Consider the following 26,939-nt stretch of genomic DNA (forward strand, 5'->3'; position numbering starts at 1 on the left):
GGGCGGGCCGGCAGGGGTATATATCACCCGCCATAGCGGCGCCACTCTAGGGGGCGACCTGCCGGCCCGCTTGAGTTGCTAGGGTAAAAGTTTCCGACGAACGTGCATGCGCGGCGCGTACACCTACTGGAATGGATATGAGCAAGCACTCGAAGAAGAACTGCTAATTTCCACTGAGTTTTGGACCTTCCACAGTCACAAAAGGGAGAACTGGAACATAAAATCTGTATCTTTCTGAATGATATAAAGGTAGTGTTATTTCCATCAGAGTGAAATAGTACCACTGTACATGCTGGATATATCCCTCAATAGCTATCTGTTTTGAATTTCCTACTAACTTTTTACATAAATCTCTCAGATGTGCTTGAGCTGTACTGCAAAACTGCTAATGATTAGACTGAAATGGGAAAAGCCAGAGTACGAATTTAAAAATTTAAAACCCGGTAAATCGACTTTTTAAAGATAGCAACAGTGGCAATTCTGCGTTGGCTTTTTGCACATCATATATTCCCTTTACGTTAACAATGGAACTGGCCCTGCTAGAGGCTCATTCATGTGCTGGAAGCTACCCAATGACTATACAATGCTGCTGAGAGTAGCCTTTATTGAAGTCTCCCTGATGGTAAAATGTTTTAAGTGCTGCAGTGTTATTGATCCACAGAAGTCCTGAAACAAATAACTATCAGTTTCTAAGTAGTTGGACCACATCCACTAAAGCTATGCTTATAGCCTTCAGTCCTCTCAGTCCCAAATGAATCTTGGCTCTGCTGAAGCCAGAGCCATATAAATACTAGAACATAGAACACATGGTTGTGTCTTGCATGGCACTAATATGTGAAATATTTATAGAAAGGATATTTTTGCATGAGATTAAAACCATGATTAAAATGGACAAAAATATTTGTAAAGGTAAATAAATATTAATAACTGCTAGAATACTAGGATTTTTTTTAATTAGAGCACCTATTACAACAAAGAGACATGCCAATGCTGCTTTTTTTAAGAAAGATTATCTTATGCAACAGCAATGGATTGTTACTAATGAACGTGAAAGCTTTCTTCAGTTATGTTTGTAAATTCAAAATGTCAATGGGTACATAAGATTTATTAAGTGAACCTGTCTCCTTTCATAACACAGGTATCACAATGTCATCACATTCTCAATCCTGACAAGTCAAAATCTTTGCATTTCATTTTGACCTTAACCAAAATGATATGCCTTAACGTACAGATATCAATATTACAGAAGAAATTAATACGTCCAACGTTGCTCATTCTAGTACTATAATAGTTCAATACACAAAGAACTATAATATTATTTGGGTATCTCTGGCTGTAACTCACTCCCTTCAACCACTGCACCTCTAAGGAATCCCCTACAAAACACTGAAACGGGAGGCACAAAATATAATGATAAGCCACAACAGTGACATGTTATATAAAGGTGCTGAATGACAGAGAAAAGAAAAAGCAATGTGTCTCCCAGAAAAGCATTTTATTAAATCAAATCATAATCATCCCACTTAGAGACATGATTACAATCTCCTTCAAATCATAACAAACAAACCGATCAAATTCTCTTCCTGTATAAACAGGCAGCACTAATTAATTTCCAAAGCAGAAAATCACTCAGCCAAGCTAAAGAGGTTTATATGAATAACAGCTAACCAAACAAGAAAGAAGTTAACTAAGTACAGCAAAATCTATACAGAACACATGTAAAATAAGTGTTTAATAATGATTATTTCAACCTTTCTCAAAAATTATTTACATTAAATGTGTGTTCAGGAAGAAGAGAGACTCTTCCTAAAAAAACAAATCTGTACCTTCTTCTTGTACTTCCAATAGGAATAATAGATCAATTTCAACTTTGCTAAGAACTATAATGCTATTTACAGTTAATTATAGCAAATTAAATGACAAGTTTGATGCATAATTACTACGACCAGAAACAACAGGCAGAAAAATGATCCTCCTCTTGGTCAAGATAACTGCCTTTAATATAGATTATACCAGATTGGGAATCCCAGCATGAACAGCTGTTGTCAAGATTACTCTGGCAAAACTTTGAGAAAAAAGGTTCTCTAACAAGGGCTCCAGGAAAAACTCCTGGTTTCTCTGCACACAAGTTCATTTTTAATGTGAGCTGCCAGGAAGTTTCCAGTATACCTGCTTGATGAAAAAGATTTTGGAAGGTGAAACTAATTAAAATAAATGCATGCAGGTGAAGATATGTTGCTTTGATCTTCCCTTCAAAATTACTATGTTTCTTTTAACTCTTGACTGCCAATAGGTATGTATGGTGAAAATTCTTCAGAATAAGAAGTCACAGTAGTAGAGATTTCCAAGACCATTCCATTATAAAATGTTTTCAGTTTCTTATAAAACTTTTCAAAAATCACCTGTTTTGGCAGACATTTCTCATATTTGGTTTCATCACACAAGGAACTGTGTGTGGGGAGGACAGAAGGTGGGGAGAGAGAAAAGACATCAATAAAAAAATGTCTTTTCAGCTGTTTAATTTTGAAAATAAGTAATTCATGGGTTGATATTTTTCAGAAATTTGTCCCTTTGTCAGATTGCTTTTAAAGCTTCAGAGTGTGCACATATTATAGGTTCTACTGAATGAGGACCTGTGTCACATAGGGTATATTGTACCATCAAATTTTATGCAAAACTCTCTTAAAATGGAAGGGTACCCTCCTAACACCAGAGGCCAGTGCTGAGGTGGGGAACACTTCCACTTCCCTTCTCCCAACAATTTCACTGGCATTACTTCATTTGATGTTAAATTTAAATTGGATGAGAAGATGTCACATGATGTGAGTGCTGAGCAGGAGGTATCTTGCTCCAGCTCCATTTCCCACTATCCAAAAAGCCCTTTTTTCAGCAGTTCAAGGAGTTACAAATACTGCATGGACACTGAAAATGACCAGAAACCTGCATGGAAGATTACAACATACTTTACATGATATTTATTCTAAAAAAGAGAAGCAGGGTGTCTTGGCCACCTTAATTAAATTTAAGTAAACCTTTGAAATTGAACCAGCCCATCATACTCAGAGACTTGAATCTAAAAGAGAACAAATCTGAGCAAGCCTTAATCAAACTGCTAAACCAAGACACCAAAATAAAACATTTATTTTGAGACACATCAACAAATGGAAAACCAAAGCAATCACATTTTCTTCCACCCTGATCTATATGTAGAAACTCTCAGAAGATGACCATAAGATTGAGTTCAAGATCCCTTGCCAAAAGGAATATTTATTCAGCCATCTATTACCTAGAAAAGTTCATCTTTCTTTCTGAAGGAAAATGTTGCTTCTCTAATATCCAACAGGATCTTGAGGAATTTCTTGAAGCATACCACAATCGCAGTTCCAACCTTCCCTTTCCAAAGCTCACTCAAAAAAAATTCTGAAAAATTCTGGAAGCGAAGTTCATTTCTGTATTTGTTATATTGTAGAATTGGGTTCACTGGCCCTTCTTAAATGTTAACGTATGAGAGTACTCCTTGTTTTTTTTGATTTGATAAAGTAAGAAAAAAAGGTCTTTGATTTTATGATAATTGAGAATTGATAATGGCATTATGTTAGGAATTTGCCCCATTATGTTATGCTTACCAGTTTAGTTTTTAAAAAATATCCTATAATTAAAACATTATATTCTATTTTGTATTACATTTTTATTATGTTTAATTATTAAATTATTAGTGTTATAGAATTTGATTTATGCTTTACTAACGGCCAGTTGGTTGTATATTTATCTGTAATGTTTTCATTTCTACATTTCTTTCATTGTTAAAGATAGCAGGTTCTTACTGATCTCAGGACAAACAGATGTGGTGCACATGACAACTGTGAAAGCCCATGCTTGATATTAATATTGTTGTGCTTTCTTGGATAACATTTTTAATAATATTTCTTTTTGCTCACAGGACTTACTCTGCTTATTGTGGGTGATTTCAACTGTGTTCTCAAGTTACATAAGACAAGACTACAAGCCAAAACCAATATGCTTCCTGGTCTAAAACATAAACAAACATATAAATGAGCTTAATTTGGCTGACTCTTGGGTGTCACTTAAAACAAACAAAACAAAAAGATTGATACTTTTTCATCCCTCATTCTACTTATTCTCCAACTCTTTACATTTTACTGATAAAACCTTTGTAACAACTCCTTACAGTTACTAGACATTGGTCCAATTACTTTATCCAATCCTGCTCATGTAGACCCTGAGTCTGCAACAAGTTCCATGCAGGCAGACTCGTGACAATTTCAATGGGGCTTTCTTTGCACATGTCCCCCACATGGAGCTCACTGCAGGATTGGCGCCATAAAGTTAAAATTCTTATTAAATAATGCTTTGTCTAAGGTTTTCAGATAGTCTGCAGAGAGACATAATTTGCAAAAGAAAGTCAGCCAAGATTAGATTTAAAGTATTATTGCTGAGTGTTTTAATTAATAATGAGACAACGGATAGTAACCCATACTTTTTATATGGCACCAATAAAAGAAGGTTTCTGGAGCAAGTTAATTTCACACAAGTTGACTCCCACAAAGTTCCCCCAGGAAGGGTTGCCTAAGTTAAATTTCCCAAATCTGGGGACATATAGCTTCCTTAGAAACTTATGAGAGAGAATGGCAGTTGCACCATGTCACAATATTTTTATGTGATGAGCATCAAAACTTATTGTGCTTTGACTTGGTTGCTTAAAACCCCCCTGGACAACAACTGCTACTATGAATTGGAATTCTGGTAAAGCTGGAGACTCTATCTGCTTTTAAAAAATACATTATTTCATCTTACAAAAAAACAACATACCTTGGCAAGCCAGAATTTAGTAATCTTTCAGAATTTTTAAGGCAGCTTAATTTACCTGAACTCAATGAAGAGGAAGTAGAAATATTAAATAAATCTATTTCCATAAAAGAAATCAAGAAGTGCAATAAAACTTTTTTTTACATTTCTGCAGTGCATATATCTCCACTTGTGACTTACACTGAGATCTGATTGTTAATAATATCTGAATCACAGATACAGCTGTATAAACCAGAAAAAGATTGAGCCACTGTTTTTCCGCTCCCCTGTCAGGAATATTTTATCCTATCTCTAGCAATGCTGGGTGAGGCTAATTTAGAAGACAAGGAATGTAGGGTGCTATCATTGCTTCATGTGTGCTGAGATCACGGCCTAACATGCTGACCAATATTGGCTCATTGTTTCCTTGTACTACCCCATATGTCAGTGTCCGTCTTCGGGTATTAAACTAAATATTTTGGACAAGGACTACCTTTTTGTTGTGTGTTTGTACAATGGGGGCTTGGTCCACGACAAGAGCTCCCAGGTGCTACAGTAACACAAATAAATAACAAACAAGTGTAACGGTACAACCCTAGTCTTGCAGGAATCTGAGGACAGTCTACACTTAAAATGCTGCTGTAGAGCTTCAGTGAAGATGCTACTATGCCAATGGGAGAGCTTCTTCCATCAGTGAAGTTAGTCCAGGCCCCAAAAGGCAGTAGCTATGTCGACAGGAGAAGCTCTCCCCTTGACACAGAGCTGTCTACAGCAGGGGGGCTGGTATAGCTGCATGGCTCTGGGATGTGGATTTGTCACACCCTGAGCGATGCAGTTATACTGATGGAAGTTTATAGTGTAGACTTGACCTGAGAGGAGAAATTCAAGTATAACATGCTGTTACTGTGTGTACTAATTAAACATACCACGGCAAACCAAAACTCCTAGGTATGGTCTGAGCTGGACTTTGGATTTCCATGGCTGAATCCACAGCAAGAGAAAGAACTAACTGTGGGAGTGCCAAATTCCACAGAAACAGAGCCCTATCTACTTTCAGTATAGTTCCTAAATTCCATACCTAAAAAATGGAACAATTTAAAAGGCCCAAACTAAGCAGTAAAATACACTGTGAACATCCAAAGTCCAAACTAAACCAGGCAGATGAAGTATATTTACATACATAGACACACGCACACACAGAGAGAGAATAGATTCTATCCACCCTAGCTTTAAATGGCTGATTGTCTCAAAGAAAGGCCAAGTCATTTCACAGCAGAAGATATTACTTGTACAGGACTGTTGGGGAAAAATATAGTTTAGGCTACTGAATTTGTTTACCTAACTACTTAATCTTCAAATTTTGAGCAATCAAACTTTCTATCTTGTCACTCTTGCCGATATTCTAGAACATGTCATGGGGACCTCCCCTTGGTATAATTTCTTTTCAGGGCCTCGGGTATCTACATGGGTAGAAATACTGTTTATACATTCTTGGTGAACCCCCCACCCCTGTTTCTCCAGACTGTTAGTCTGTACTGTCAGTTTTTGGCGCGTTGTCAGCTATTTCCATCTTATATCATCAGTGAAATAAACGATATTGTCTGTTTCGGTGCCCTACAAAGCTCCAGGATTGGTTATAATTCTCAGAGGGTGAATAGTATTAGAATACCCAATGGTATCCTCTTGAATAAGGGGAAAAAAAAACATAGGCAGGAGTTGCAGACCAAGCTGGATGAGCAAGCATCTCAGAGAGATGATTAAGAAAAAGCAGAAAGCCTACAAGGAGTGGAAGATGGGAGGGATTAGCAAGGAAAGCTACCTTAGTGAGGTCAGAACATGTAGGGATAAAGTGGCAAGGCTAAAGCCATGTTAGAGTGACCTTTGGGAAAGGGAATAGAAACAATAGAATAGGTTCTTAATAGCACATAAATAGAAAGAAAAATGCAAAGAAAGAGAAGTGGGACCACTAAACATGGAGTATGGAAGGAGTTAAGGATACATCTATGGCATGGCTAATACTAAATAAATCTTTGCCTCCTCTTTAATGAGGCTAGATGAGGGTTGAGGGATAATGGAGGATGAACAAATAGGGATATGCGGACTTGGGGGTAGATATCCGAATCTGAGGTAGCAGCCAACTTGAACAGGCTTACATGGACCAAATCACGAGGGCCCAGATATACTTCACCCAAGGATATTTAAGGAACTAGGCACAATGAAATTGCAAGCCCATTACTCAAGAATATTATTAATGAATTAAACTGAGGGGTTTGTAATACAAGCTGGAGAATTGCTGTAACATAGTTCTTTATTTTAGAAAGGGGAACAAGTGATCCGAGTACTATAGGCTGTTCTTAGTTTGCATCTGTAGATTTGTAAGGTTTTGGAAAAATTTTGAAGGAGAAAGTAGTTAAGGACATTTGCGGTCAATGGTAATCTGGGACAAAATTACAGATATGGTTTTAAAAAAAGGTAGTTAGTGCAACTATCTGATCTCCTCCTTGAGAAGGTAACGATTTAATTTGAGAAGAAATGCAGTAGACTATTTTACCTCATTTAGTAAGAGCAATTGTGACACGTTTCCAACATGGGGATATTTAAGTAAATAAAAGATATAATGGCGAAAGTTGGGATCATACGTTAAGGTGATAAGGAACTGGTTAAAGGGGAGACTACACCGGGTCGTACTGAGGTGACTCAAGCTGAGGAGGTTACTCGTGCTGGAGTTTCCATCGGGATCCGTTTGGACCAATACTTATTTACCTTTTTATTACTGACCTTGGCACAAAAAGCAGGAATGTGCTATAAAGTCTGCGGATATGATACAACGCTGGGAGGTATTGCTAACACAGAGAAGGACTGGGATATTATACAGGAGCGTGGATGACCTTGTAAACTGAAGTAATAGTAATAGGATGAAATTTAATAGTGAAGTGCAAGGTCTTGCATTTAGGGATTAATAATAAGAATTTTAGTTATAAATTGGGGACACATCAGGTGGAGTAACAGAGAAGGAGAAGGATCTTGGAGTTATGGTTGATCAAGGTGACTGTGAGCCGCCAATGTGATATGGCCCGTTAAAAAGCTAATGCAGTTTTAGGATGCATCAGGCGAGGTATTTCCAGCAAAGTGTAAGCCTATATAAGGACTGGTGAGACCTCATGGAGATCATTGTGCAAGTTCTGGTCTCCATGCTTTAAGAAGGATGAGTTCAACACTGGAACATTCAGAGACGGGCTACATAGTGTGATTCGAGGAATGAGAACGCTGTCCTATGAAGGAGACTCAAAGAGCTTGCGCTTGTTTGCCTAACAAAGAGACTGAGGGGGGTATGCTTTGCTCTTTCTAATTATATAGAGGGGATTAATATTGGGAGGTGGAGAGGATTATTTAAGCATTATACCAATGTGGACACAGAACAATGAATGAACTAGAGTTAGACTCGAAGTTAGGTACGAAGGTTCTACCTAGAGGAGAGTGAAGTTCATGGACAGTCCTTCCAAGGGAGCGGGGCGCAAAAGATATATCTGTCTTTAAGACTTAAGCTTGATAGTTTATGGAAGGTGGTATGATGGCTGCTCATATTCTGAGCAATTATTTTGGCATGATCTCTCGATTATAGCAGGTAAGTATGCCAGTGGTCTGTGATGGGAGGTTATATGCGATGGGATACCTGAGATTACATTCAGGATTTCTTTCCTGAACGGTGCTGGTGTGGTGAGTCCTTGCGCCCATGCTTCAGGTTTAGCATGATCCATATTTGAGGGCGGTGAGGGAGTTTCCCGGCGGGCGTTGTGGAAGTCCCTGGAGGTTTTTTGCCTTCCTCTGCGCGTGAAGGGCCATGATGTTCACTTGCTGGAGGTTCTCTGCAGCTTGAGGTCTTCAGACCACAATTGAGACTTCGTAGCTCAGACATAGGTTAGGGGTTTGTTATAGAAGTGGTGGGTTAGGATTCTGTGGCCTTGCTTTATTGTGCCGGAGGTCAGCTAGATGATCATAATGTATCCCTTTGACCTTAATAGTCTATGAGTCTATATAGCCCACTGGAGCACTCGCTTTAATCATTTAAAAAACAGAATCCAGAGGACTTTTCATCTAGGAATGTACTAGATGCAATACTTGGGTTGACAAGCCAAACACGTACAACGGAGTTTGAAGTATAAAGGGAAGCGAAAGGAATGTAACTAGCAAGAGGTGAGAGAACAAGTCACGTATATTTTAACATTAAATTATGTCTCTGAGATTAAATAGAGGAGAATTAGCATAAATAGCTGATTAGGAGTGATTACTCTGTCCACAGGTCAGGACTGCCTTCATATCCCTTGTCTTCGCGTATGCGATTAGCTTTATGCCAAAGTGAGAGAGTTTCCCTATGTTTCATTGAAGTGCAACCAGATACTATCCAAGAAGGGACACTCATATCCATTATCCTCTGAATCTCTATAGCCACGGACGTTCTCAGTTAAACAATTTATTATTGAAGGTAGTAGCAACAGCACATATATCCCTTCTCATCATCTTTCACGATATTAAAACAAGCAAGGTCAAAAATGCCCCAAAACATTCAAACAGTTAGTGTCCAGTTATATCTGTTCAATACTAGTTAAAAGGATCTTGCTCATGTGCTTCACTGGTTTTTCTGCACTGAAGAAACCTAAAATCTTGATTAGTCTCTTAGCTAGGAATTAAGCAGCAGAGATCCTGTGGCACCTTATAGACTAACAGACGTTTTTGGAGCGTGCGCTTTTCGTGGTGTGAATACCCCTTCCAACTACTGCGTCTGACGAAGTGGGTTTCACCCACGACGCTCACGCTCCAAAACGTCTGTTAGTCTATAAGGTGCCACAGGATTCTCTGCTGCTTTTACAGATCCAGACTAACACGGCTACCCCTCTGATACTTAGCTAGGAATGTCTCTAAAAAGGCACAGTATGCCTTTGAAGTGACAGGTTCATCAACATTAGCCTAAGTGCTATTAAGTAAGTAGAAACCTTAAAAATAAAAACACTCATTTTAGTAGCCTAAACAAGTGGCTCTCAACCAGGGGTCCAGGGCCCCCTGGGGGGGCCGTGAGCAGGTTTCACGGGGTCCACCAAGCATGACCAGTGTTAGACTACCTGGGACCCATGGCAGAAAGCCAAAGCGTCACTGCATGGGGCTGATGCCTGGGGCCATGAGCCTGTCCCCCAGGGTTGAAGCTGAAGCCTAAACACCTTCGCTTCGCAGGGGCCCTTGTGCATGGGGCCCCAGGTAATTGCCTTGTTTGCTACCCCGTAACACTGGCCCTGGCTTTTATATGCAGAAAACCAGTTGTTATGGCACTGGTGGGCCTTGGAGCTTTTATAGTGTACTGTGGGGGCCTCAGAAAGAAAAAGGTTGAGAACCCCTGGTCTAGAGGTCTCCACAAAGTATTTATTTATGGCCAAACAATGATAAAAATTCAGAAACAATAACTAACTATTGATAGGGACAGCAGAAAACGCAGTCAGACAGAAGCGGGCAAAACCAGTGGTGGTATCATACTCTCTCTCTTATCGGGAACCAAATGGCCAGGAAGAGCATTGCCAAGTGAAAAAAACGTGAAGCATATTATTTTCAATAATGAAGAGGTACCCCCCCAAATATATTTAGCTTGGATTGTGCAGAGGAGCTACCTAGCAAACTGAGAAGTCCAAACAATAAATAATGAGTCTAGCAATCAACTCTGACCTTTGTCTATCTCCTAAACAGACTGGATAATGTCTCTACAACCAGAACATTACATGCACCTACATTGCTATTCAGCCTGTATTTCTGAAATACAAGTCTCCCTTTTGATTGTTAATTCAGCCTGCAATCTGATGCAACACTAATTGCATTTCTGTTCCTATTAGGCTGTCTCACAGTTCCAGGGAAATATATTAATCAGTATGGTGGCACCTGATCGAGTAAACTGTCCTGCAGACTGAAAGCAAAATTTGTACAAGCAAAGAGATTAAGACAGGATGCGCTCTGCATTATTATGTTGCAAAATAAACGTCACAGGACTGTTCAGTCGTCCGTGAAGAAACAATAGATTGTACCTGTGTGAATTCTTGTTATGGTAATTTTCCTTCCAAGCTGTCTAAATCTACTCCCACTGAAGTGAATGGGAATTTAACCACTGACTTCAGCAGAAGCAGAGTTAGGCCGATGTTAAATGCTTTAGAAAATCCCACGGAGAATGTAAATACACAAGCTACTATGTATTTATTCCCAGACAAAACCTAAGTGACAGTGGAGTTATAGTGAGAATACATGAGTAATTTAGGATGTCATCATTTTAGAAACAAGCATTACAAAGCCAGGAACGATTTAGTGATGCTATGCAATAAGGACAAACTGTTTGGGGCATTTTGTTAAGTGTGTGCATAGTATCCACCACCATTAATTTTGTGACAATTTACAAGAAAATCTAAGAGCATTGAGATTGAAAGAACTCGATACACTAAGCCTAGTATTATTTGTAACAGAAAACGCCCACTTTCAGCAACGGTACCTCTCAGAACACGGAGCATGCGAGCACTTAAAAGCAATCAATTAAAGAAGTGTTGTGCCTTTTTCAGTCACAAGAAACTGACAACTCAAATGAGAAAGAAAGAGAAGTTAGAACAGATTTGTAAGCTAAGGATTTCTGTCACTGTTAAATATTTGGTTAAAGTGTTCCAATAGCCTACAGAAATAACGAAACCCCAAAAGAATTAGAATAGCTTTAAAATGATTAATCTGCAGAATATGTTTGGGGTTTATGGTGTGATGATATCACATGTGTAAAGGGGAAAAAAAGCTTGTCTAGGAATTTCACCTGGGCAAGGTAATTTTGAATTGAATTGACATTTTTGATAATCACAAAACTTGTTTAAATTTCTAGATTCTAACCTCAGAGTTGTTTGGCTGTATTGAGAAAGGCAGTTTTAGCATTCATTTGGCATGCACGTATAATTGGCTCATAGATAAAGAACTCTATTTAAGGATGCCTACTTCTGTGTTGGTACAGGTTAGCACCCCTGAACAGTACAGAATTAGAATCGTCTGCCTACATAACAAGACTGACTGTATAGGACTCAATTTGATATCTCTTAATAAATTGTAACATTCCATATTGAAGTCATTTTTTTTATCTTCAAGTGTAAATGTAAATGCTACCATGTAACCATCTTTATTTTGCCCTCTGTAATTTACTACTTGCTTTTAAAATTCTATTTTAGTTGATCAATTTATATATTCAGAATAGTTCTCCAGTCTATACTTTAGCAAAGGAACTAAGAATAAAAAGAACTGTGGGAATACTGGCATAGATAAATAGTTAATTAAAACTGCTTATCCAATATGTGTTTTATAATATATCTGTATATGGAAATGTAGAGTTAAAGCTCTCAAACAACCTTAACTCGGTCCTATAGTGACACCATAATGGAAAAGTATTTTAAAAGCCTCTAATGCATCTTTAAAAATCAGTGTAATCTAATCTAATCTGGGAGCACATGTTAAAATGCAGTAAAATTATGAAAATTCTTTCTTTATATCATGACAGTATCTAGGGACTCATTCAAGCATCAAGGTTCCATTCAATACTCCAAGAATAAGCACTCTAATTTGAGGGAGAATACACTCTGTTCTTCATACATAACAAAGACGGTGAATTCCTGTTTATGAGTAAAACTCAAGTCAACCTTATCTAAAGAGCCATGGCTGACACCTCCATAACAGAGGACTTTGTAGTTCTATCACTTTTGTTAAACATACATATACATACATTTTTGTGCAAGCAGTCGATTAGTAAATATGACTAAAATAATTTTAAAATGGGTCAATACCACACATACATCCATTTATTCTCCTGCTTTTTAAAAAACTAATTTTATTTTTACAATAAAATATATTAAATACACCTCTACCCCGATATAACGCTGTCCTCAAGGGCCAAAAAATCTTACCGCGTTATAGGTGAAACCGCGTTATATCGAACTTGCTTTGATCCACCAGAATGTGCAGCCCTGCTCCCCTGGAGCACTACTTTACCGCATTATATCCTAATTCGTGTTATATCGAGTCACGTTATATCGAGGTAGAGGTGTATTATATTACTTAAATATGCACAGTATGCATATGGTACTTTACAACTTAATTTCTAAGAAGTATCAAAATATTTTTGTTTTTCCTGTAAAAGAAGACATTAGCACTTCGTTACTAATTAGACAAACACTTGAGCAATTTCTACTAAGCAGGAGTTCTCTGCTCTGGAAAATTCACTCTTGTAGCAAAATCACTGGTATTTCTCAGGTGAGAAAAGCCATCATCTATTGTGGCATTAATGGCAGACACTGGGGAAAGTCATTCTTCTATAGAAAGAAACTGGCCCGTCGGCCTCTTTCCTTAGGCTATGTCTATACTTTATGTCAGCAAAACTTATGTCGCTCAGGGGTGCGACTATTCCACCCCTTTGAGTGACACAAGTGCTTGTGTACACAGTGCTATGACAGTGGGAGAGCTTCTCTTGCTGACATAACCCCCGCCATCAGCAGGAGCTGTTTTTTATGCCGACAGGAGAGCTCTCTCTCATCGGCATAGTCTTCACCAGATATGCTGCAGCAGCGCAGCTGTATTGGCTGTGCCGCTGCAGTGCTGTACCTACAGATATACCCCTAAAGAAATGTGTACTCCTGCTGTATAGCAATTAGCAATCATGGGGTAGGGAGAGGGGAGAGAGGAGGGAAGATTTAAAATAAAGTGTGGGGGAAAACAACCTCTTCCTAAGCCTAAACTTTCCAAAAGACAACTCTGCTGTAAACCCTATTAAATTTCATAAAATCTTTCATGCACCATTTCAGTTTTCCACACCCTGCAAAAGCAGGAAGCTTAGGGTCCCAATTTTGATTTCAGATATACAGGGAAATCTCTCTTTCTGGGTTATATAATCAGTTCTTGTGTTTAAAAATGCATGCAGGCTGGCTGATTTTACAAAACACACAGCTATATGTGCCACTTATGTGCCTGAAATAAGTATCGAGTTCCATTAAGCCAAACAGTTTTTCAAAGGGGCAGGTAGTTACTATAGGAGCCATGCATGGCATAGTTTTGGCAACTAAGGGGCAACTGACTGGAATGGCAAAGAGTTCATGCTCCTCCATCCTGCAAACTAATTTTCCTACTGTCACAGATAAGACTGCTCCATAGCAGCCACTGCAGGTGCAAGCATGGTGCTGCAAGTGCTCTCTGCCTTAGCCAGGGTTGCCAACCCTCCAGGATTCTCCTGGACTCTCCTCGAAATAAAGATTAATCTTTCATTAAAAAGTATGTGATGAAACCTCTAGGAATATGTCCAACCAAAATTGGCCACCCATAGTCCACAAGCTGTGGCCTCCTGCTCAGAACAGAGCGGCTTGTGCTGTGAGCTTGGTTTCAGTCTCTAAACAGTTAACCAAAGATAACAAAACCCAAAATCTGACTGTCTGTGCCTTTAAACAAACAAAGAAATCTCAAATCCAGCGACTGAAGGAAAGGCCCCGACCTGGGCCTGGGGTTCTCAGCTAGCACTGAGAAGTTCCTCCTCTGTCCCAGTCTCACCGCTCATTGCCCCGGGCTCTGAGAAGAAACATGCAAGCCTTCTTAACTAGCCTGCTGGCTCCCAATTGGTCATTGTCGTCTCCTGGCCCTTCCAAGCATCTAGAGGACTAAGTTTTATTGGTAGGTAGCCTGGTCTGAAGGGGGTTTCCTGAACCGGGGGGTGTCAGGGCGCTGGCACTTGCAGCAGGGGGCAGAAAAGACCTGAAAGACTCCATCACTACTACCCATCAGAGAAATTTAAAAATGGGACCTTGCTGTAAAAGGGCAAGAGAAAGTCGTAACTGATGTGTATGTTTAAAATTAGCAAGAATTTAAGCTGAAGAAATGCTTGGTTCACTAAACCAGAGCCCCCTCATCAACAGAAGTTGGTTCAATAAAAGACATTACCTCACCCACTTGGTCGCTCTGAAACAGAGAGAGACACTAGTTCTCTCCCTCTCTCTCTCTCCCACACACACACACACACACACACACAAACACAAAATGAGCTTAGGGATCCTAGCATTAAAAAAACTGATCCAGCTAAAAAAGGGGCAGAATTCTGTGTAAAATAACATCTACTGATTTTGTTTGACAATAATCACAAAAGAGATAAAAAAGGCAAAAGATGTAAAAGAACAAACATTCCAGATCTTCCACCACTGTCCAAACTAACATGATACTTGTAAATATATGAAACCAAAAATGGGAGGTACATAAACAAGTCTCGGTTTTCTTCAGAGGTGAAAGGTTGACATACAGGAAAAGAATAAGGTTAAGTTTAAATTACTATCTGCCACCCCAGCTCAGCAAAAGTATACATTTCCCCTGCTTAATTTCATGAGATCTGACAGTAAAGCAAAATAAATGGCAAAATAAAAAAAATAACCCACAGGTAAAACAACAACGTTATAAAGCGTCATTAATATCATCTGATGAACTAAAGACCTATAGTGCAGAAACACTTAAATCGGTACATATTAAGAGTCAAACTGCAATGTTTTAAATAAACATTATTTTAATCTAAGGAGTATGAAGGGAGAATTTTAATCTACAGTTTACCAATGCATTACAAGGACACTATTCACATGATTCTCATTTCAAAGAAGGGTTGCATATCTGATAATCAGAAATAGTCCCACAACCCGAGCCCTACAAGCCTAATTCACAGGTCAGCTGTGGGTCTACATTATGCAGTGCAGACATACCCAAAGTATCTAATCTGCTACATGACGATCAAACTCATGCACAAAAATGGAATAAAAAAGTGAGAACAAAGCAGTAGAGGTCCTTTGCAGAGAACTTTGTGCAACCTGCAACAGCAGCTACACACAGGTAAAAACTGTTAGGAAACTGAGCGTCCACTTCAAAATGCCTTGTGAAACTAGGAAGTCGTTAGAAAGACATTCATTTGACAATGTTGAGCTAGATTGCTGTCCACATCTAATCGGATGTTTTAGTTTTTGTAAGTCACAAAATGCTACATACAGTATGTGAAATGGCACTCAGGCAGACATCAGAAGCTCCTGCCAATCTCACACGGCGATTGACAGGAACCAGTGTCCACAAATCACATCAGAAGCAATGAAGGAGCTTACAAGGAGAATATCAGCATATTGTTATAAGGGGGATTCCTTATGCTGTGTCACATTTCATTTTTCTGAAATGTTTCATGACTCTGATTAGCTTCTCTTTTTAATAACAAATTACTTCACAAAATAAGATGTAAAGTGGCAAATACTCTGTTACGTTGGATCCAGGACATAATGCTGGTGTTGGAGGAATGCTAATTTATATAAATATTTTGATTTTTGTAAGAATTAGCTGGGATTACATACTTATTATTACTCAATAAAATATCTTTACTTGGAGACAGGAAAGGTTTTGCTCTTTACTCTCTCATTTCATCCTTGTGTGATGTTCATTCGGTGCTGACTCATAGAAATGCAAAATGCAGAGTATGTGGATATAAATATTTTAAGATGATAAGAAATAACAGTATTTCCACAATAATGCACCTGTAAATATCCAGTTTATTAAACCATTAATGTTAATGCTGAAAATGTTATGACAACATGTGTGTGCATGCATGTAAACAAGTCATATTCTGGGTCAAATATATCTTTGATATAATCCCATTCATATTAGTGTGATTACATCAGGGTTCAATCTGACCCACTCTATGAAAGAAAAAAGAAAAAGAAAAAATAGATGTTCAAAGAAAGTTATGTAGGTTGCAAAGCCAAGCACTCAAAAGATAGGAAATGGCAGAATAATGGTTTCCAGAGCAAACTTTATTCTACCCCCTGGTGTGTCCATCCTATGCACTGAATGAGGCAGGAGTCCTATAAAAACAACATATGATTTAAAACTATATCATGATAGATTAGCACAAAGGGCTAAAGTTGCACAAGGAACAGTAAACCTGCCATTTCCTAACTTCTGAGAGCTTGACTTCGGAACCGTAACATTCTTTTAACGCAATGTCTTAAATTTAATTTTCCAAAAATTTTTTTAAAAGGAAAAACAAATTCTAGTGTGTGAGACTAACTCCTCCCACCTCCAAATCATGCATCTTCGTCCAAGTTTTAAATTCTGAATGTTCAGCACAGTAGTACAGACTTCTACCATTTGAGCTACAGGACCATCTACATTAGCTAGTTGCAGGAGAAGAACACTATCTCAGAGGAAGTGTGCTGAGCCCAGGAGCTGTGTTTTGTGGGAAGCCTGTCTTGGTTGGATTCCCCTTACATGGGAAGTGTGGCGTTCTTCCCACATGAAGTTTTCCTGGGGGTGCGGGAGAGAGGAGTGGAATGCTGGCGCCATGTCGTTGGGGAAAGCCCAGTCTGGCTCTCTCCTCACTCCCTAACTCTACTGCTGGCCCTGGTAGCTCCTAGACGTTTCCAGTACAGTGTTTGCGGGGGCTCTGGCAGTAGTGATGTAAACCCTGCTCACTCTTTAGAATGTTTTTATGCAGTTATTTTGGCATGCTGCCAATATTTTCCTGAAGACTACAAACTACAAGAGGAAAATGACCAATTCTAGCAGTTTATCACTCAGCTAAACCTGAGCAGACTTACACGATACAAAGAAAAGGCACTTCTGTAGCCCTAAGAAAGGAATAGTCAATTATTTCTTGGCAAGGTCCCAATTTCTTAGTCAAGGTCCAAACTCCAATGTTAAAAAAAACAACAACAATAATGATAGTAAGTAAATAAAAAGATTTCAGGGTCTGTTCAAAAACATCTGGCAGTCTGGATTTGGCCCGCAGTCCGCCTATGGACTACTCCTACCCTAGGATTTTCTCCTCCCAAATTTCAAAGGCCTATTGCAAACAACAGACGTACTACAGCTTCTCAGAAAAAGGCACAAAAATCTTTTATAATGGAAAGTGCTACACAACCTTTAAATAATACAAAAATCAAACGCACAACTACAAAATGAGGAATAATTGTCTAGGTGGCAATAGTGCTGAAAAGGATCCGCGGGTTATAGTTGATGACAAACTGAAATTAAGTCATCAATACAATGCAGCTGCAAATAGGCTAATATGATTATGGGGTGTATTAACAGGAGTCTTGTATGTAAGATACAGAAGGCAATTGTTGCACTCTACTCAGCACTAGTGAGCCCCAGAAGTACTGTATCCAGTTCCGGGCACCACAATTCCGGAAAGATGGGGACAAACTGGAAAGAGTCACAGTGGTTCTCAATCTATTTACCATTGTGGGCTGCATTTAATACTACCTGTCTGGCCAGGAGGATATCACATGGGCCGTAGCTCTGTGCTGATTGGACTGCAAGCAGCCCACAGGCCATGGATTGAGAACCACAGGTCCAGAGGATAGCAACAAAAATGATGAAAGGTTTAGAAAACCTCACCTACGAAGAAAGGTTGAAAAAACTAAGCATGTTTTGCCTTGAAAAAAGAAGACTGAGTGAGGACCCGATAACAGTCCTCCAACATTATTTACTCCTGAGGGAATTATGTGACAAAAAAAATAAAAATTCTGCGCAAAATATTTTAAAATTCTACAAATTTTATTTGTCAATAAATACATGTGGGGGGTCCAGAAAGACAGTCAGGAGCACAGGCCACTGGCTGCACAGAGGTGGGAGATCACACTGCAGCCCCCAACCCCTTCCAGGACAGGGACCTGGCAGTCAGGATGCACCTGACCCTGACATAATGCAAGGTCCAGGCCTGCCCCAGAAACAACCCGGTGCCCTGCCCCTCCAGGCTAGGTGCACCAGGAGTGAGTGGGCAGGCTCAGCCCAGCAGGATCCAAGTGTGGAGGAGATCAATATGGGGGGATCCAGGTGTGGGGTGAGAGGGTCCTGTGTGGGCAATCTGGGTGTGAGCGGCTCAGTGGGGGGTCCAGGTGCCGGGGGGATCTGGATGCACAGGGGCTCATTGGGGCGTTCAGGGTACAGCGATAAAGAGACTCTGCAGGACGGTCCAGGGGAAGGTGGTTGGGCTCAGAGAGGGGGGCTGGGTGTGGGGGACTTAGTAGGAGGGTCTGGGTGCTGGGGGAGTAGGGCTTGGTGGGGTGGGGGGCTGGGTGCAGCTGGTTGGGACTTAGTGGGGTATGAGTGCAGGGGGAAGGGGGGTTGTCAAGGTGCAGGTTTGTGTTGTGGAGCAGGGGTAGTCTCGGTGCAGGGGGTGGGGCTCAGCAGGGGCATCCAGATGTGGGAGGATGGCGCTCTGCGGGGGGGGGGGTCAGATGCAGGGGGAGGTGTGGCTCTGCAGCGTGAGGTCGGGAAGCAGGCGGGGTGGGGCTCGGCAGGGAGGGTTAGCTGTGGGGCTCAGCGGGGTGGGGGTTCGGCTGTGGTGGGTTTGGGATGGGATTCTGGGTATGGGGGGGATCTGGATGTACACAGGCTGGGTGGCCAGGGGACAAGCTCCTTGTACAGTGACCCCTTCCCCTGTAGCTGAGGAACAATGGGGGAAGGAAGCTGGGGGAGGGGGACAGTGTGGAGCCGGATAGAGATGGGTCTCATCTGGCCTCAGCCTCTCCATGTAGGGGAAATACGCTCCTCCCCAGCCCAGCTTGGACTAGCAGCTGAGCTCAGCACAGGGTAGGATCCACCGGTCAGGGTGTCCCTAGCCCTGAGTGGCGTTGGGGAGAGCTGGGTGCCTGGGGTTAGGGTTCTGGGTGAGGGGGGCTCCAAATGCAAGGGGTGAGGCTCAGAAGGATGGGAGTTCAGGTGGTGGGGGTCTGGCTATGGATGCATGAAGCTTGGACTGATCCGACACCAGCTGAGGTGTCCCCATCCCTGGCTCCTCACAGTGATCTACTCTCCGCTGGCTGCTCTGGATGCTCGAAACAATGCACCCGTGCTTCTGGGGAGGTGCATGTGGCCGTTCTTGCAGCTTCCCTTTGCTTCCTTGTCAGAAAGTCATTTTTCTGAGGGGAGGCAAAGAAATCTGCGGGATACATGAATTCTGCATGTGTGCAATGGCACAGAATTCCTTCAAGAGTACAATATGTTAAGGGCTATTATAGAGGATGGTGATCAACTGTTCTCCATGTCCACTGAAGGTAGGACAAGAAGTAATGGGCTTAACCTGCAGCAAGGGAGATTTAGGAAAAACTTTCAATTATAAGGGTTAGTGAAGCTCTGGAATAGGCTTCCAAGGGAGATCAGACTCCTCATCTTTGTTCAACTTGTTTTTAAACACTTCCAAACACCTGTCTTGATGGTTTAGCTTTACCTGGTCCTGCCACAGAGCAGGGGGCTTGACTTGATGGCTTCTCGAGCTCCCTATCAGCCCTATATTTCTATGATTCTAAGTTGCTACTATTTGCCACTATAATTTTTATATTATCGAACAGGAAAAGGGTGAACACATCCCCGAAACTGGTAAGTTTTTAGCCCCAAAAGGGGATGTGGAGGGAGGGAGGGAATGTCTGTTAACGTTTTGTATGAACCAGACACAAACCAAGGTATATTATCCCTTTTAGCGTCCTTGGCCCTACAGTACATCAGACATCTGTAGAAAAAGTGATGATAGTCCTGTGGGTGCCTGCTGCACATAAGGATATGGTTAGACACTTCCAGGAACCTCAGCAATGTGTGTCCTTGAAGGATATGCATTGGAATGACTCTGAAATACAAGCATATGCAATAAGGTGCGGAAAAACCACATCAGTGCTATTACAAGAACATTTAGCACGTTGCATATTCAATAAATGGTGGTAATATCATGAGTTGTAATATGTGAGACCAAAGTTTCCTAAGTGACTTGAGGCAAATGGATATTAATCACAGTGGAAATTAAACACATAGTTCCAATGGTAGCTGTCAGTCATGGGGAAAATATAACTCCCCAGTATTTTGATATAGACAGACAAGAAAAATCAGGAGCAAAGGACTAAAATCAGGGACAGTCTCTAATATGGAGGAAGAGGAGATGAAGAAAACAACTGAAATAGTTTGAATTGAAACAAGCATTTAAAAACACATAGCTGTATTATGAAAGCCTCCTCCCCTCGGTAAGGAATAGAGCAATGAAAGGCATGCAGTATTTTTCAGGGGTCACTCCAGGAGAACGAGAAGGACTGATGTATCAGAGGAGAGAACTGATGGCCTGGTACAACACCATTCCATGTTAAGGCTCCCATCTCAACTTCCTTATATTTGAGAAATTACTTCAGTTATGTCTAGGAATTATAATAGTCTCAAAACACAAGTGGTAATCTACATAATGTTCCATATTATGCATCAATACCTAGGTACAACAGAGTAAATAAAGACAGATTTTCAGTCTTAAACCACTGAAAACTAAGGAAGTCAAATATGTACTTGTTACCTGAATTACAGATTTAGTATCTTTGGGATTTTTCCTCCTGTTAATACTGTATAAAAAAAAGAAAACTGAAAAGAAAATCTGGTACCAGCCTTTTCCAGGGATTGTGTAGGTAGTGACATGTTATTCCATTTGCTGGGATTTTGAACAGCTACACAGTATATAAGCAAAATCCTGGCAAAGAGTTGATTCTGTGAAGGCCCTAAAGGGCCTGACAGGCTGTTAATCTTACTGTGCAAACGTCCATAGAAATCATGAGGGATTTTGTACTAATCTCTATTATGGGGTCCTATTCTGTCAATATGCTAGGTAGCTATGAGTCAAAAATGATGCCCACATATTGAGAGAAGAGTCGAGTCTTTAGTTTGTAAGCAGCACTTTGGAATAACATGTATTAAAAAATGTTAAATATTTCAAATCACTAATTTGCCATTTCCATTTTTCCTTGTTTTATTTATAAAGCTCCATTCACACTGTGGTTTACTGGCTTCCTGTATAAAACATTACTTTTAAAGTAATCTGAAATGTTACAGATTTGGTACATCTTTAATTAAAGAAAAACTGAGTTGACTTAAGCTGCCTTTAAAAATGATATGGCCAATTTCAGAATGCTGAAAATTTAGAAAAGTAATTTATGAACCCCTTCAAAATGGAGAAGAATGCAAGCATGCTTCAACAAAAGTGTGTGTGTATACACACACTTACATCTGCTGTATTTTTAAAAACTCTCAGTGACTGTCTATTGATTTACACATTTGGCAAATCAAATCAGGGGATACATAAAAATGGATGAAACATCAGAAAACACACAGTAAAAAATTGCACAAGAAAAAAAAATCCAGCAGAATTATGTAAATGAAAGATTACGCTCTATCTCAGCAGCCTGAATTCTTGGAAATAATACAAAAGTAAACAGCAGCAGTTCAACTCAGGAATAGAGGCTACTGGTAAAATGCTGATGCCAAAGCCCAGCAAAAATGGGAGATCATAGTTCAAGTCTCAAGTTTGCAATATGGCTTACAACCTAACAGAAAAATTAAACGGAAAATATGTATTTTTATAAAAATTAAATCTAATGAGATACTTTTCAGAAAATTCAATGCCAGTAATTGCTGTGCAGTTTAGAAACTCAAGAGAGAGCGGGCTTCTAACCCTACCTCTGCTCCCATAGAAACATCTAAATGTTAACTCAATGTCACTGGCAAGAATGGAAGCATTTAAATAATGATTTAAAAAGGAAAAACAATTCAAAATGTTATCGACAGCGTCCACGTTACCAACAATACGAGTGGGACAAATGTCTAAAATGACATTACAGATTTTAACCAAGACCCCCCCTCATAAATCGTATGTCACGTGGATATCATGTCCCAAAATGACATTTCTTTGTATTTTTATCTTTTAAACATATGAGGTAAATGCTCCTATTTTTGCCAGTGGCACTGACATAAAATTCCCATTTTCCTTGTCAGGAGCATATATTTGAGTAAAAAGACAATATATATATGGTTGAAGATTCCCTAATACACTCATAAAGAACATCTGATTTCGAAGGATTTTGCAATACATACCAAAAATACTATTTTGGTATCTTGGTCTGACTACGACAAGTGCTATGACCTTCAATGGTCATACTTCTTTTTTTTAAAAAGCACAGTCACTTATAACTTCTCTACATAATAAAGATACATAATACAACACTGGATTTCTTTCATTGCAATACATATTATGTAAGAAATACTGCACATTTTTGCTAGGAAAAAGAAAATACATTATGTAAGTTTTGTAATAGGTAACCAAAGGAATAATAATTAAAGCAGAACATCTGATTTACGTGACAGCAGTCTCCTAAAGGCTTCCTTGTATACTACAAGTGTCAGAATCCCTTACTCTGCATTGGTTTTTCCATAGAGTTTAAATTAGGCCTAAAAAGGCTTACATAATTTTAATCAGATATCATGCAAGACACAAAATTGTCCACTGCCCATACTCACAGGGTTTTGTTTTTCCTCCCCATCAGTCGGTAGCATGCAATCTTTGCACCATTAAGTCGAAATGCCTGTTAATTCATAGGTAATGTTGACATGAGAGAAGTAGTTCAGTAAAAATCCTCCTCTGGTCCACACCTCGCACTTTCCCTGGAGCTAGCGCCACACTGCTACTCAGAGCGTCAGTGTGATGTTACAGGTGACATCTCCTGCAGCTGATGTCAAGCTTGGTCGCAAAAGCACAACAGCAATCTCCCTAAGGCACTTGCTGTCCCTAACAAACATCACTTTTGCATCTTCTGGGTCCCCAAAGGAGTCAATTCAAGGATGATTTCAGAAAAGCTTACACAGACACTGAGCTCTCTCTTCATTAAGTCTCTCAGCATTAAATAGCTTTTCTTTCCAGAATGCTGCAGCATATGTAGACCATATGCCTCCTTTGGGGAAAAATGAAGTATTTTTACAAAATCTCTCTCTTTGGCGCAGTTACATTTGCCTTTTTGTTACAGCACATTGCTGAAGGAACAGGTAAATAATGGCGCAGTATACCAGAGTGAATGATTCACTGATGTTCTCCTTAACATTCAGGAGTAACAGGAAAGGCTAGCAATGCAGCCCAGGTCCAGAGCTGATGAATGGTGCAGTGCTGCTGTTGTCATGGCAACTAAAAGGAAAAAAGCAGCACCATATAAGGAGTTGTGACATGGATTCCGGGAACAATTTCTACTAAAACGCTGTAAGCCTTCAATGCTTTAAAGCTGCAGCATCCTCTCACAGAGGCTTGTGTACAGTTTTCATTGTTTAGATTTGAGCAGTCATAACAAATAGTCACATACGCAATCACATCAACTGAGGAAACATTTGTATTGGGAATACTGCACCAAAACACAATGTAAGTGAATGCGCTTTTGCTCTTATTTCAAAGATTCCGCTTGGAATGGTTAAACAAAGAGTGACAACACGTTTGGCTATAACCTGGGGAACCTGTCAGTCAAGAACTGCAGAAAAGAAGGATCCCTCAGATGCTATATAGCTTCATACAGGTAGCCTTTATGAAAGCAGGCATTGCATTAACCAAACTGCAGCACCATCAGCTGGCTGACTGACAGAGCAACAGTGGCAATGGTTAGAGATACAGCCACTCCCTCCATAGGCAGAAAAGATCCTCAGGACAACCTGTAAATCAGTCACTGTTGTGCGATGAAGGCTGGCAGCACTGTAAAGCATCCAGGTTCCAATAAGACACTGACACTGCAGCAAAACCCAACCCATATGTATAGTTGCATAATAAACTGTACACCAGAAAAAGAGCTACATTCCACACTGCCACAATCAGGGGGGAAATTTCTCAAACACTGTTAATGTAAGAAAATGTCTTTTGCACTTGTACATGTCTCCAAATATGTAAATACCATAACCACAAAGGAAATAATTATTGAAATTGTACATCTTTAAGCACTATTCTGCTTCTGCATGGGTGGGAGGAGTGGGTGGAACAGTGCCTCTATCATTAAAAAAATCTTCAAGTGTTTCTATTATTAATCCCGTTGTACCTTATTGGGCACTAATTTGTGAGTTCACATTCTTTCAGAGTATGGCTTGAGATGAGAGACAAACCTATCAGGAGTCAGCATTATTGATAGTCTTTATTAAGTAGTTTAGGCCTACATCTCAAATTTAGAAAAAAACAGCAGCTTAAAATTCTTCTAGCATATTAGGGGAATTTCTGCTTCTTTGTTCCCCACCAAACATACCTTCTCATTACCCCTCCACCCCAACCCCACCTAATATCCAGAGGAATTATCAGGATTTTTTTTTCAAACATCAAACTCAAGAGTGTTTAAGGTCCCAGTTTAGATTTTTTTTTATTTTTCTCCTTCATGGTGTCACTACAAAGCAAAGTTAATGCTTGGTTTTGGAATAATCATAATCTACCTCTTAAACACTTTATTCAAAATATGATACATACTCATTGTTAACTCCGTCTTAATGTAGTTTGTACCTGAGAATTCTTTTTTCTTTAATTAGAAACATTCTACATATGAACACTAAACAAGAAACTCAGAACTATACTGTATAATATTTCTAAAGATTTTAAGAGAAAATTTTATAAATTACTTAAGATTGATATTATAACTCAGACAACCAGATTCGTTAGTACACTTTGGCTACTTTGTTCTTTTCCAGAGTGGCATAGTACAAAACATAATGAACAGTTAAACTGAGTTTCGATTAATGGTCATTTATTCAGTTATTTTTCATAACTGAACATTTACCCATTAGCAGTGGCTGGTGCATAAAATCTTAATCAGAGAAATAATGGCCACCATCTCCTATAGTTCTCAAAAAGACCGAGGCTACATGTAGCCCTCAGTTAAAGTGCCCTCTTTCAAAATGGCCTAACTGTTCCCAGAGGGACTAGGGTTGCCAGCCCTCCAGGATTTCCCTGGAGTCTCCAGGAATTAAAGATTATGTCATGTGATGAAACCTCCAGAAATACGTCCAACCAAAATTGGCAACCCTAACAGAGACTGAAGTCAAACTGCCCTCAGGAAAGATGCCTATACCGCCAGGAATTCAAGAGGAATATTGCAAGGAATAGCTAAGGACAGCCCATGGCCTCACTCCCACTGGGAGATGTCAGCCATTCTGAAATAGGGTAGGTCTTCATGAAATTCTGCATACAAGAACATTATTTGTCTGCTGGGTTACCACCTTTGAAATGCAAAACAACTGGCATCCACCCCCCCACACAAGGCAAGGCCACCGCAAACCCAACCTCCAACCACAAGGCAACTCTGCAAACTCTCCCCCTTCAACAGCCACTTTAAGGCCGTGGGAAATTCTCGGTCACAATTTGAGAGAATTCAGATAGAGCTATTTCATTCAAAGTGGTGAATATATGGAATTATTTGTGTGTTGAATTCCTCCATAAATGAAATGTAGTTCCTTATCTGTAAATCTGTGGCTACTTGGAAGATTTACAACCCTGAAACTGATCTTATCTCAGCCAAGAAATTGCCAAGCCTCAGGCTAACTGAGCTCTGGTCCCTAAGGTAAACAGAGATCCTGCAGCAAGATATGCCTCTTTACATCCACTTAGCCAGGTTACCTTCAAAAGTATGTCACTAGCAAAAAGCAACAACTACCATTATAAAAACTTTGAAGATGACTCAAAGCACCAACAAAAGACATCAGGGCAAAGATGAGTAATGGTCATAATTTGGTTCTAGTAAGAAGTTCAGTTATGTCTTCTCTAAAGGTGTTTGGAGAGAGCCATCTCATCTTTAACATCAGCACTCACGAGACAGTCATCCGCTTTCCCCACTGCTGTGATGCTTCTTATGATTTCCTACTTGAATTCTGTGCAGACTATGAAAGCCTTCAGTCATCTGGACATTCTCCTGATCTTTACGGGACAGAAGACTGGTATTTTGGTGTTTTCCTGTATCAGGGAGTGGCTTTATTGTTGGAATATATCACAGGTGCTGCAGCGCTGCCATTAACTTCTTGTTTTTTTCTTGGATCTAATAAGATGAAGAAAGGGAAGAAATACTTTGTGGATGAAGGTAGTTTGAATTCTTTGTGATACCTGTTTTAGGCGTGGTCTACACTACGCGTTTAAACCGAATTTAGCAGCATTAAACCGATTTAACCCTGCACCCGTCCACACAACGAGACCCTTTATATCGATATAAAGGGCTCTTTAAACTGATTTCTGTACTCCTCCCCGACGAGAGGAATAGCGCTGAAATCGGTATTGCCATGTC

General features: G+C 39.9%; 1 protein-coding gene across 13 annotated transcripts in view; it reads right to left on the reverse strand.

Moving 5' to 3' along the window:
• Window positions 1-26,939, reverse strand: part of TANC2 (tetratricopeptide repeat, ankyrin repeat and coiled-coil containing 2) — a 631,424-nt gene that overhangs the window by 234,595 nt on the left and 369,890 nt on the right. For 2 of the 13 annotated variants that reach the window (XM_075059592.1, XM_075059591.1), the window contains exon 1: window positions 23,176-23,707. The exons of the other annotated variants lie outside the window; for them this stretch is intronic. The gene's annotated coding sequence lies outside the window, so the exon portion shown is untranslated. Of the gene's footprint in view, window positions 1-23,175; window positions 23,708-26,939 lie in introns of those variants that run through there. 13 annotated transcript variants of the gene reach the window in all.

This window comes from Chelonoidis abingdonii, chromosome 21 (assembly GCF_003597395.2).
Source record: "Chelonoidis abingdonii isolate Lonesome George chromosome 21, CheloAbing_2.0, whole genome shotgun sequence".
Lineage (NCBI taxonomy): Eukaryota > Metazoa > Chordata > Testudines > Testudinidae > Chelonoidis > Chelonoidis abingdonii.